The sequence below is a fragment of the Lepidochelys kempii genome, chromosome 3 (assembly GCF_965140265.1).
Source record: "Lepidochelys kempii isolate rLepKem1 chromosome 3, rLepKem1.hap2, whole genome shotgun sequence".
NCBI lineage: Eukaryota > Metazoa > Chordata > Testudines > Cheloniidae > Lepidochelys > Lepidochelys kempii.
The window spans coordinates 200640639-200653795 of record NC_133258.1 but is presented as its reverse complement, the minus strand read 5'-3'; positions in this window follow the sequence as shown (position 1 = coordinate 200653795).

Genomic DNA, 13157 nt, shown 5'->3' with positions numbered 1-13157 from the left:
CTATCATAATGCATATGCACAATGGGGCTGAATTAAGGCTACATAGGCACTTTCTAACTTTTGAGAGTTTAACTTTGCAACCTTAATATTCTTTTAATGTGGTTTATCTGTAATTTGCTAAGTTTTTTTTTAAAAAACGGAAACTGAAAAAACATTCCATTATGTGGCATCACTGACACATATGTGGGTCATCAGCAGCTGGAACCTTTAGATCCAGCACAGACCTCTGCCATCTGAGCTAATGGAGTAACTGATTGCAGTAGTAGGTTGTCATCCTCTCTGTAGACCAGTACTAGAGAAGCAGGAGAAAGACACTTTACCAGTGTCAGTAAATATCTGTGAAACCCAACAGAGTAATGGTGAGACTCAATCTTGGGCTCCATTCTCAGACTCTGGAAAGTAGTGTTTTCAAGTGGGAGCAGATTCTTCTGTTTCCACAGCTTGATCTATATTCTGCCATCTCCTCCAATCTGTTCCAGTCTCTTCCTCACCTATGGCTCTTCATCCAAGTCCTATTCACTTCACCTATCTAGTCCCAGTCTACTTGACCAGCCACTGTCACTTTCTGCACTAGTCACCGCAGCTCTGTGTTTCCAGACTTCTTGCCTGGCTAGGAGTGGTGGCACTAGATAAAAGCAGATTAACCAATTGCTTAGGGCCCCAAGCAGCTGGGGGGTGGGCAATTAAGTAAGATTAACAGTATTTTGAGGATAATAATAAAGATGGAGTTTAAAAAAAAAACTATTTGTGTGTTGTGTTGGTGCATTTCTTGGTTTTGTGGAAATAATGCAATTAGTATTTTTAGGGGGTGGGTAAAGGGTAAGTATTTCTGCTTAGGGCTACCAATGGGCTAGCACCACCTCTGCCAACCAGTCCCAACCCCACTCACAACCCCTCCAAGCTTCTTATCTCCCTCCCGTCCCACTGGCCCCCAGTCCCAGCCTCCCATCCAGTCGCCAACTCCCTCCACCAGAATCTGAAGCAAAATATAAAATTGTTCAATATAAAAAGGATATGTAGCAACTATACCTGCCTGCCTACTCGTCAAAGAAAAATGATGTTTGGAATATCTGCAGTTTATCTAAAAGAAAATATTTATTTTACCTACTACACTCATGCTACTGTGCTTCCTTTGTTTTCTTCCTCTGAAGTAGAGGCCACTGAATATTTATATCTCTATTGTTAGAGAGTGGCAACGGGCAAAAAGCAATAGAATTTCAGCCAGGTTTCATTTTTGTAAATCCTCAGACCTCAACCCTCAAGAAAAGCTTGTCTATTGTTGGAGGCAGACAGCACAGCTGTCACCATGATGAACAAAAGGGAAACCAAAAATAAAAAAAATAAAATAAAAAAAGGCCTATTTTGAAAATTAGCAATATCCATTTTTGCTCCACATTTAATGAGCTTCTGATTAAATGAAATTTGCTGGGCTTCTCAAGGGTGGTTTCTGATGGGGCTTAGATCACTTTGAAATCAGCGCACTCCAGAAGAGCCCATATGCTTAAGGCAGAAAAGCGGCATTATTAGGAGCGTTGAACTGGAATGAAATTTTGGAGGAGACTATTTAACTCTCCTTTAAATAGGATTTTAATTTCAAAAGTTAATGCTTTAGCACCATCACTCAGTCTTTGTGAAAGACAAAAGCAGGTGATGCCTCAAGCTGGGTGGAGAGAATGCAGAAGGGAATGTCACCTGATGTACTAACCCAAGACTGAGAGCAAGGGACTCCTGCATTCTAAGCCTAGCTGTGACAGAGCTTCGGGGGCCTTCGTCAAGTCACATTTGCTGTGGCTGGCCCTGAAAAATGTAGTCATCTTTGATTTTGGGGAGAGAACTTTGTATCAATGATCTTGTGTATCAATATAAATGTAGCTTATCCCAGAAATGGATGGGAAATGTAGGTCACAAATGAGGGGTGAAGGGTGTTAGCTGAGCCACTTGAATAATAGAGTTGCTGGATGTAGTGGCATTTTTAAAAAAAATTAGTCTTTTTTCCTATTAAAAAAGTTTATGGGAGTGATTGAATAACCTGTGAGCGCATTAATTGACTAATGCATTCAGTGAGTTTTGAACATGTTTTTCGTATAGACTAGATAATTATTTTGTTTCATTCATGCTGCCAGGGCCTACAGTGTAAAACCTTACAACCATGGCAATGGCAAGAACTTGTTCTACAGTACCTGCATCCGACGAAGTGAGTATTCACCCACGAAAGCTTATGTTCCAATATGTCCGTTTATCTATAAGGTGCCACAGGACTCTTTGCTGCTTTTACAGTATCTGTTTAGTTTCCCCAACAGATAAAGAGACAATAGTTGTACATTTCTACATTGACATGTTGGAGAATCAGTTCCTCCCTTTGCCAAGACTTGAGAGAAGGTTTGTGATTTTCTAGTGAGATTTGTTATAAGGTCCAGCAAACCTCCAAGAACACATGGTTTTGGCGTTTTGCACTCTCCAGAACTTCCAGTGCCTAGTGCCGGTTCAAGGCCCTGATATTAATTTTCAAGCCCTCTATTGGGTATGTAGTTAACAGTGTCCAGGATGAAGCTCAAGAGAGCTAGAGATAAGGCATTTTCACTCAAAGGCTCTCAAGTGTGAAGTGACAGAGGAAATAAGTCCAAGTCGGATTGTTTTCAGAACACATTGCAAAACACCCCTGTTTCTCCAAGACCTTCTTGTAGTGATGACCAGGAGCTACTTTCTTACATGTGAGTGTGTGTGTGTCCATGCGCACACACACATATATCATCCCCTAAAAACAAGTTACTAAAAGTCTGAGGGGCAAAAGGCAGTGTTGCCAACTCTGGCAATATTATAATAAGTCTGATGATACCTTTTGCTTTTCTTGAAGCCCCAGGTTCTGGAATCATGTGATTACATGAGAATCTCTATTTTCATTTAAAAGAAAAAAGTGTAAGTTTCCAGCCTTCATGGTTGCAAAGTAAAGCTTAAAATACTACTCAAATGCACTGTAAAAGGTTCAGACAGCAGAATGCGAACTGAAAACCCTCCACAGATGTTTTTTTTTTAAAAAAATTTGATGCCCCTTGATTCTTGGGGCCCTGATTCATGATTATTGAATGCTTGAAGCTGGCAATACTGAGTATCCACTCAGAGGTCTACTATAGACAATGTTATATCAGTTACAATTACTCTTAAGCATTGGGCCCTAATTCAGCAAACTTGAGGCAAGATTTTGAAAGGATTTAAGTGCCTAAATAGCTTTCAATATCTGGCTGTTTAGCACTTCCATGAGTAAATTCATCCACCTGAGCAAGGAGTTTACAGGATAGCTCTAGGGAAGGGGATAGAGTCAGAAGTGGAGTGGGAGATAGAAGCAGAACGGTCTGTAACCACTGCAGCGCCTAGAATTGAACCGTCTCAACATTCCATTGATCTCTAGCGAATGGCTGTGAAACCTGTTCGGCCAAATGTGTCTCTCATCCCTTCTTGTGACACATAGATGATCCACATAGATGATAAAGCTTTCACTGTAGAAGGCGGTTATCTGGCATGTTGGGAGAATGGGGGCTGGGTTGCTGGTAAGTCAAAAATTCCAGTTAACTAAGAGGAAGTGAGTTTGGGTGTGGGAGGGGTCTCAGGGCAGGGGGTTGGGAGCGGGTGCTGCATCCGGGCAGTGCTGACCTCAGGCGGCTCCCTGCAAGTGGCAACATGTCCCTGCTGCTCCTAGGTGGAGGCAGGGCTAGGCAGCTCTGTGCACTGCCTCTGCCCACAGGCACTGTCCCTGCAGCTCCCATTGGCTGCGGTTCCTGGACAATGGGAGCTGTCGAGCCAGCGCTCAGGATGGGGGCAGCGCACGGAGCCCCCGTGGCTGTTCTTCTACCTACGAGCGGCAGGGACATGTTGCCGCTTCCGGGAAGCCACGTGGAGCCAGGTAGGGAGCCTGCTGGCCCTACGCCAACTCGACTAGGAACGTGACTTTCAATGTTAATCAGAAATGCTGGTTTAGAGAGCTTTCTGGTTGGTAAAATGCCAGATAACACAGCTTTTACTGTACTTTGCTACCAGTGATTTTGTTAGATCAAGTGCTAGTGGCCTTATCTTGTGGATCTAAAGACCCCATCCCTGATTTTTTAAATTTTGAAGAAAAACAGAAATTACACACTAAAAACATTAAAATAATGTTATGGTTGCAGAGACCCTTAGTTTGTCTGTTCCCCCCCCCCCCGCCCATTGTGCATATGCATTATGCTACAGCCTTTAATGACATGATCACATACTTTTTTCCCCTAACTGTTGAAGGCCTGACCTTGCAACCATAGTTTTAATATTTTGTATATAACACACAGAGGCAGGGATGTGTGTATATAATTGTTTATATTCTCATTGCCCTATATTAAACTAGTACTGCATATAGCTGCATGTAGCCTGCATAAGTCATTCCGAGTTTTATCCCTTTCCTTTTTTCCAATTAACTGGGCACAGCTAATACTTAATGTTCAGGCATGTGAGTATTAAGCTAGGCACAGGGGAAAACTGCCTCTGAGGAAAAGTGGGAAGTGGGTTAGAAAATCTTGGCTCTCTCCAAGGAGATAAATATAAATATATTGTGTTTTATTGGGTTGCAACACAGCTCTGGAGAACACTAATATCCACCCGTCTGTGGCAAAGGGACTAATACTTCCTGTTCTTTAACCTGTGGACTGATGTTCTCTTCATGCAGAGTGCTGCTGCAGCTGAGTCACTATTGTGTCAAGAATCAATGATAGTTTGTGTCCCATCTCTAGCGAGTAACATGGACCTTCTTCATTAATCTTAATCGGAGATCCCAAAGAATAAAAGGCCATGCAGTACTATCATCATCGTTTGTTACTGCCACAGAACTAGAAGGTCAATAACCCATTCACTTAATCCATGCTCCAGATTATAGACCTGCTAAAGGTTAAAAAAACCAATCAAATCAGGATACTTTGGTAGGAGTACAAATGTTTGAATGTGTTCTGACTATAAAATTAAATTCCATGAAATAGTCTGGTCTAGAACTGGTCAAAAAGTGGCAAGTATTTTATGCAGTTTCAATAAAATTTTGCTGAAATGTTTCTGTATAATACATTTTCAGTGGGAAGAAAACCTTTAGTTTTTCCCTCATTTTTCCATCCTTTCCCTTTTCCAGTGATAAAAATAAAGAAGGTAGGGACAAAAAACCTAACTGGAAAATCCAGAAAAAAAGAATCCTCTTTGTTTTTGTATCCAAAAGCCAGAACATTTTTGAAAAAAAAAAATATTAAAAAATGAAAGGGTCCAGGGAAATTCTCATTTAGGAACAGGCCATTTTTCATCAACATATTTTTGAATGAAAAATTTAGACCTACTCTGGTCAAAAATGCATTTCCCCATTATCTTTAATGCAGGTGTAATGCAAATAGTGTAGTAGGTGTTAAGATGAGTGACAGCAGAATTGTTTGAAGTAGGAAGCATTATGTTGCCTAAGATTGTTAGCTGAATTTGACCTAAGTTTGCAAACAGATTCGTTGGCCACCAAACTGATAAATCAATTGTTTACCCAGCTTTACTTAAGATAGCACATTTTCCCCTCATGAGACAAGACTTAGCTGGTTGCTGGGCAACTTGAGTGGATACATACTCAGGGCAGCTAGCCCATGTCACCACTGCCCATGCTACCATGGCTACACTACCCTTTTGATGGGATCTGTCTCATGATAGGACTATTGGTATAGAGCGTATGGGGGTATAGTCTGCAAAAAAGACTAATAGTCTGAGATGTATTAACAGGAGTATCCTATATAAGACAGGAGCGGTAATTGTCCCACTCTACTGGTAAGGCCTCAGCTGGTGTACGGTCCAGTGCTGGGCCATATTTTAGGAAAGATATGGACAAATTGGAGAGAGTCCAGAGAAAGCAACAAACATGATAAAAGGTTTAGAAAACCTGACCTATGAAGAAAGGTTAAAAACCCAGGCATGTTTAGTCTTGAGAAAAAACTGAGCAGGGACCTGATGTTCTTCCAATATGTTAAGGGCTGTTATAAAGAGGACAGTAATCAGTTGTTTTCCATGTCCACTGAAGGTAGGACAAGAAATAATGGGCTTAATCTGCAGCAAGAGAGATCTAGGTTAGATATTGGGACAATCTTTCTAATACAAGGGTAGTTACGCTCTGGAATAGGCTCCAAGGGAGGTTGTAGAATCCAATTGTTGGACGTTGTTAAGAACAGGTTGGACAAACAGCTGTCAGGGAAGGTCTAGTTTTACTCAGCACAGGGGGCTGGACATGATTATGTCTCAGAATGTTTTAAATTTCCAGCTCTACATGTCTAGGATTCTATTTTTAGCCCAATGGGAGCTCACACAAGTGTGTCTATGCCAGCTGTGGAATCGCACTCCTAGCAACAAATGTAGATGTACCTACAAACTTTGCACCTCTTCATTGGTAATGTTTCACAGAGACAATCAAAATCAGAAGGAACAGAAATATATCTCCAAGATCCTACCCAGACTCAGCCTCGACACAGGGTAGTGAAAAGATATAAATTTTACAATACACTTTTGCAAAGGGAATCCCTGAACAACAAAAAAAGTTAAAAACCAGGACAGACAAGTTGACTGGACAGGCAACCAACAAACAGTTGGCTAAACTCCTCCCTCTTGTAATGCCATTGAGTTGAGAGGGTGAGTTTGGCCAATAGAATCAGATTTTCAAGCCCCATTTTTTGTCTATAGTTGCAAATAATTGTAGGCTACAACATTGTGTCTGCAGAATTGTGGGTGTGATAAAGGAGGTCAACTTAGGGCTGGGCTGAAATTGTTGGCCTCTAACAACTGATCCAAAGCCCATGGAAATCAAAAGAATCCTTCCAATGACTTCAATGGGCTATTACTCATTCTGGAAAATATCACTTTGTAATTTAATGAATAGAACCAAACATGTTAAGGGCACCTCTCATAGTACAGCCAAGCCTTAATCAAACCACAGAAGACTTGATCAGTGGCTTCTTTTTGGTGTGAAGAACCCTAGACTTTACAGACTATACTAAACTGCATGTCAGCTAAATATTAAGATTAACAGTGTTCAAGTCCCAGCACCAAAAGTTATTTTCTGCATTGACAATAGGAAACAATCTCAGTTCACCCTCTACTAACAGAGGGCAGGGGTTGATTTAATTTTTGTGACATTTTGGAAAGTGAAAACACAGTTTTGCTTAGCTCAGATCAGAGACTCATTTCCTCACTGATCTCTCCTGGCACTTATCAGAACAAGAATCCCAAGCCCACTGCTGCAGCCTGAACAATTTTTGAGTTGTAGGATTGTTTTAATAGCCCAAGTCACTGCTCCTATACTTAACCATATTAGTCATGCTCATGGTTCTTCCTTCTCCCCCTCCCCATATTACTGCTCAGATCACCTGACTCAGCTCTAGATTGTTCTAGTGACCTTCTGTAATGGCGTACACTCACTTCTCATGAGGACCCCCTGTCTCAGTGTATATGCCCACTCTCTGTTGGTGGTGGCTCTTTGGTGACTCAGCCCTCCAGCCAAGTCACACAGTCTTTATGGGAGACAAAAATAACAACCCCTTCCAGGATATACCTCCAACAGGGGTCCTATCTCAGCACCCTCTGTAAGGTCCCTCAATCTGCAGCCCTATCTTTGGGCTCACTCCTCAACCAGTCCCACAGGGCCTATCACAGTAGCCTGGTCTGAACTGTCTCTCAGCCCCTTCTGGGCTCCCTCAAGTTGTGGCTACTTTTCAATCAGGCCTGGCCCTGGTTTGTGGCCACATCCCCCAGGGCTCCTTCCCTAGGAGCTCATCACCTTTCTGGCTCCAACTCTTCACCTGGGCCACTAAAGGCATTCAGTTCCTATTCTGGCATAAATCAATGTCCAGGTCACTTTCCCAGTGGCTGGTGGCAGGGGGACCCAGGCCTGACCTCTACTCAGAGTCCCAACCCAGGGACCTTATAGATAGCAGCAATCCACCATGTCCCTTTAAATAAGCCACATCACTGCTACAATTCCTTGAGCCATTTCCTCACAGCCCCAGTTCATTCTGCACCCTTACCTCCATGCCTTGTCCTGGTTGAGTCCCAGCAGCCAGCCCAGAACTTGGCATTCTCCACAGCCTCTGCCAGCACTGCTATGTCCATGGCTCTGTAGCTTCCGCCAGCCAGCCAGCCAGCCAGCCAGCCAGCCAGCCAGCCAGCCAGCCAGCCAGCCAGCCAGCCAGCCAGCCAGCCAGCCAGCCAGCCAGCCAGGTACACCATTCACACTCCTCCAGCTCCAACAAGGAACTGATCTTACTCTGGCCCCGCAGCTCTTCTTATACTAGCCTGCTGGGCCCCCGATTGGCTACTCCCTGCAGCTTCTCTGATTGGCTGCTTCCCACACTGCTGCTCTAGGCCGCTTGGAGGACTCTCTCCTCTGCCCTTTTCTGGGCTGTGTGACAGGGCCATGAGGCCTTCAGCAGGGGGCTCAAAGCCTAGTCCATCCAATCACACCTTGTTTTAAATGGATCCGTTGGTAAATAAAGCTGAACCTAAAGAACTTGTTTGAAATGCCTCCAAACCATGACCGGTCCATCCAGAATGGCAACCGCAATCATTACGACACAATTTCTGAGTTATCTCACATCCTTTTGAAGGGAACAGCAAATCCCATGCACCACTTCAGTCTCGTGGAGTGGACCTGAGTTTGTTTAATCACGTTGTTTAATATATAACAAAGCAAACTCTGTGCAAAAGTATAAAATAATTCAGTAGGTCCTTGAATAGAGCATTAATGGGGGCGCGGAGAAGGACTCTGCTCAATAAAGTATTGTGGCATATGAGTCAGGAATTAAATATGGGAAGCAAAACAAAGAAAAACCCTGAAGTACTTAGATCTGAAATTATAGTGAAGAAAGGAAATAGGACTGTAGCCAGCTATGGAACCTAGAGGACACGTACAATATCCTTTCAGGTCATCTCTTGGCAAAATGACTTTGTGTTTACAAAGAAAGCAGCACTTGCCACAGGGCTCTTAAGCTTACTCTGCATCAGAGCAATAAACAGCAGGATCTGAAGTCTTGAGTGTGCTCAGAAACTGCTGTAATGGAAGGTTTTGGCTCGACAGCCCTGCAGATGGAAGCAGACAGTCCTGAAGGCAGATGGGGACACAGTTATCTCAAATGTCAAAAGGTACAGGCTCATTTTCAAACTACAGGTGAGATGCTGACTATTATTAGATCTGTAATCCATGTGAGTTCCAACTGAATTCAGTGGAGCTATTCCTGAAACGAGGTAGTACCAAATGTGAACCACGAGGGCTCAGATCCTCAAAGCTCCTTAGGAGCCTAAGTCCCATTGAAATGGATGAGAGGTGGGTGTCTAAATACCTTTGAGGAACTGGGCCTAGGTGCCTATCTGCCTCTTTAAAAAAATCTGTCAGATTCAACAATGATGAGCCCCATGGAAAAACCCATGAAGGAACTGATAGTTCTGTAGTCAGTGGAGGTTTCAGATGGTGTGTGGTCAATAAAATGTAGACACACACATTGAATGAGCAGTATAAAAAGGAAATATTGAAGAGCTGTTTCATTCGCTGAGCACCATTCATCTTGTGCACGGAATCAGGCAGGAAAAAATACTATATCCATTTGTACAAGGAATCTTTATGTGAAATTCCATGGCCTGTGTTATACAGGAGGTCGAATTACATTCCTTTGGGTTTAAAGTCTGTGAATCTGTGAATAAGGCTGTTGTCTGGACAACCTTAATTCTGCCATCTTCTAACTCTTGAATGCTAGACTTTGTAATCTTAACAATAGTTTAATATAGTGCTTTTTACATGAAATGTGTAAATACAACATGGTTAACAGAATTGACAAGGAAATGTACAGGAACAAAAACATTTATATTCATTTCAACTTGTGCAAAGTAAAACGCGAGGAAAATAGTAAATAAAAGAATTTCTGGCAGAAGTAATTTGCTAAAGTAATATGAGCTGTATTGTAGGCAGCTTTTAATAATTGGAGACCAAGTTATACTAGATTACTGGTAACCATTCTCTTGTAGCAATGGATAATGATGGCCAATAGGTGGTGCTAATGTTATATTCGAAGTCAATATTTTTATATTTAATTAAACGAATCACTTTGCTTTAAAGAAACATTGCTAAGCTTGTGAGCCTATTGGGAGAACTTAATGAGAGTAAATGGAATTTTTCAAGTCTTCGGGAATTTCTTCAGGTCCAATAGCATATTAGATACTGTGAAGAGGTCGTTATCGTCAGTTTTTTCCAGAGTAACTAGTAATGTTGGGTGCTTCCTCTTTTAGGTTCTTAGCATGAGAAACCCAGAATAGGCCTAATTTTTAGAAAGTGCTGAGAACCTGCCTTCTAAAAGTCAGGTCCCTTTAAAGTGTCAAGCTGGTCACCCAAAATCACTAGCCACTTCTGAAAATTTAGGCTTACGTGGTTACACTAACGTTATTGCCTCAATTTCTATAGTCTCGGAGAATGCCGATATTTTTTTTCTGGCACCTCTGTTGCATAGTGACTTGCTGTTTCATTCACCTTTTCCCACACAGGCAGAAGTGACCAGTAGTGATTTCAAGAACATGCTCACTAGAATTAGAATCTCTGTATCTGGAGAGAAGAGAATGTGAGTTATTTGAGAAATGACTTTTTCTGTGAGAAATTGTGATGACATGAAATATTTTCCATCTGTGTCAACGTTTTCCAGGTTTTTGTTAAAAAAACCCTCCCCTGAAAAAGCCCCCCGTCATATTCATTATCCAAAACTTTCAGTTTTTTAAAAAAATGAAGTTTTTGACGAAACAAATATTTTTGCAAAAATTTTAGTCAATGTCACGCTATCTGGAGTGGCTCACAACTGTGAGTGCCTACCTCAGGCAGACTGTCAGAAAACAGGGCAGACACTTCAAACTGGTGGTGTGTTCTATAATTAGATTTCATCAAGTCAATAACAAATGTGAGCTCCTGGATCACTGTACCAGTCTTACCATGGAGTCACAGACCATCCCCTTAGTCTCTCCAATCTATCCTGCCACTCAGACAAACTGGACTTTGTGATAAAAGGTCACAAACCAAAAATCACACCACATCAGGTTTCTCCCAGTCCCCAAAGTCCAGTCATTTACCCCAGATCAAATGGTACGCCAGATCTTGCACCAAAGACAATGCTGGCAGCCAATTCTATAGTAAACTAAAGATTTATTAGCTAAGAAAAAAGAATGAGAGTTATTGAGAGATTAAAGTGGGTAAAATATATGTACAGGTAAATCACAGTTTGTAACTCTAAATGATGGATGTGAAGTAATAAACTGCCAGTTTCTCAAAAGTCTTTTATGGTACCCAGATTGTCTCTGGGGATCTCCACTTTGCATCTGATACACTTCCCCGTAAGAGTCCAAAAAGTTCAGCAATTAAAGACCTTTCTTTGAATTCATTCTTATATCTTCTTCTGACAGAAGAAAAGCTGACAGTGTCTCTACCCATGTAGGCTTTCCCTTTGATGACAATGAGTAAGGAATGCACTTAGTCTTTTGACCTCCGACCATCATAATGGCCAGTTACTTTGAAATTAGCATTTTCTGTTAAAGTCCTTAAGTCCTTCATTAACATTTCACAAGATTTATTTGATGGATTATTTAATTACAGGGGTATACACAATGTAAAAGTTTGCTATTACATTATAACAGGAACAGATAAGTGAAAACAATACAAGTAACATTCCACTAGTTTTCATGAAGTTTAAACACCTGAATACACTCTTACCTTTACACTCATTTTGATCTATACTAATACACAAGTGAATTGGTCTGTGGCCCTGATCTGACCTGGTCTTATAGCATCACAGTCAAAAAGTAATTTTCTGCCAGAAAAATGTGTTACCAGAAAATTTGACCACCTCTAAAGATAACTTTACAATTCTGGAATTATAGTAGTGTATTAAACAATACACCTCTCATTCTCCCAAACGTGGGATTTTTCTCCCCAAAATTACACCAGTCTGTGGTGCAGCACAGACAATATTCAGTACTGCATCCATGCTGGATTTAATGACCAATACCTAGTGACCTGTTAGGGATAGACTAGGAAGAAGAAATCTCCAGCTTTACAGTGTCATAGAGCATTCACTTCTCTCTCTTGTAGGTTGCAAGATATCTGACCTTAAAGCTGTGATGTTATTAACTATAAAGGGGTTTGTAAAGATTGCAGATATTAATTATTTAATTACATTTATCAGATGTGCTCTGACTGCTTGCTCAAACATGAAGAACAATGATCACATTAAAAAATGTATAAGTAACACAACACCAGTAAATTAGACTGTGGTCCAGATCCTGCAACATATTTAGGTGCCTAACTCCCGTTGAAATCAATGGACTTTATCTTTGAGAATCTGGGCCTGTAAACTCATCAGGGCAGGGATTATGTCTTATTATGTGTGTATACAGTATCTAATTGGGAGCTAATCTGCGTTACGGCTTCCAGGCTTTACTGTAGTCCAAATAATAAATAATAAAAATAGACAATCCTTGGCTATGTACTGCACAACCCTGCTAAGCACAACCTCTCCCCTCAAGATAAATCTTGGGAAATGGGTAAGTTTTGCAGAATTTCATGAAAGTAATACAATATAAACTCCAGTACAACAAGGAGAAAGTTCTGGGGTAAAATCCTGGCCCTATTAAAGTCAATGGCAAAAGTCTCATTGATTTGAATGTGGCTAGGATTTTACCGCTGGACTGCTGGTCTCAGGCAGAGGAATCTGATGTACAGGGTGAAGTATAAAAAAGCTCTCATACTTTCAAAAAACTATTTGTTTTTAAACTACACAGCAACTCCATAATCCAGCTGATGTGATGAGTAGAGCCTGTTGGAAATTTTCTATCCAAATAAATGGACAGAATGTGGTTTTTTTACAAAATAGAAAGTCCCGCGCCCTCCTCCCCCCCAATCCCTTTTCATTCAAATAAACTTCAGGGTTTAAACACAAAACATTTCAAAACGGAAACATTTGGGGTTTTTAGCAATGATGGAAAAACAAAAGATTTGTTTGGTATTGGTGTCCTGGCATTTTTAAACAAAACACCAAAATTAAAAAAAAAAATTGACTAAAAAAATTGAAGTTTGCTTTGTAAGAAGAAAAGAATTTTCTGACCAAGTCTAG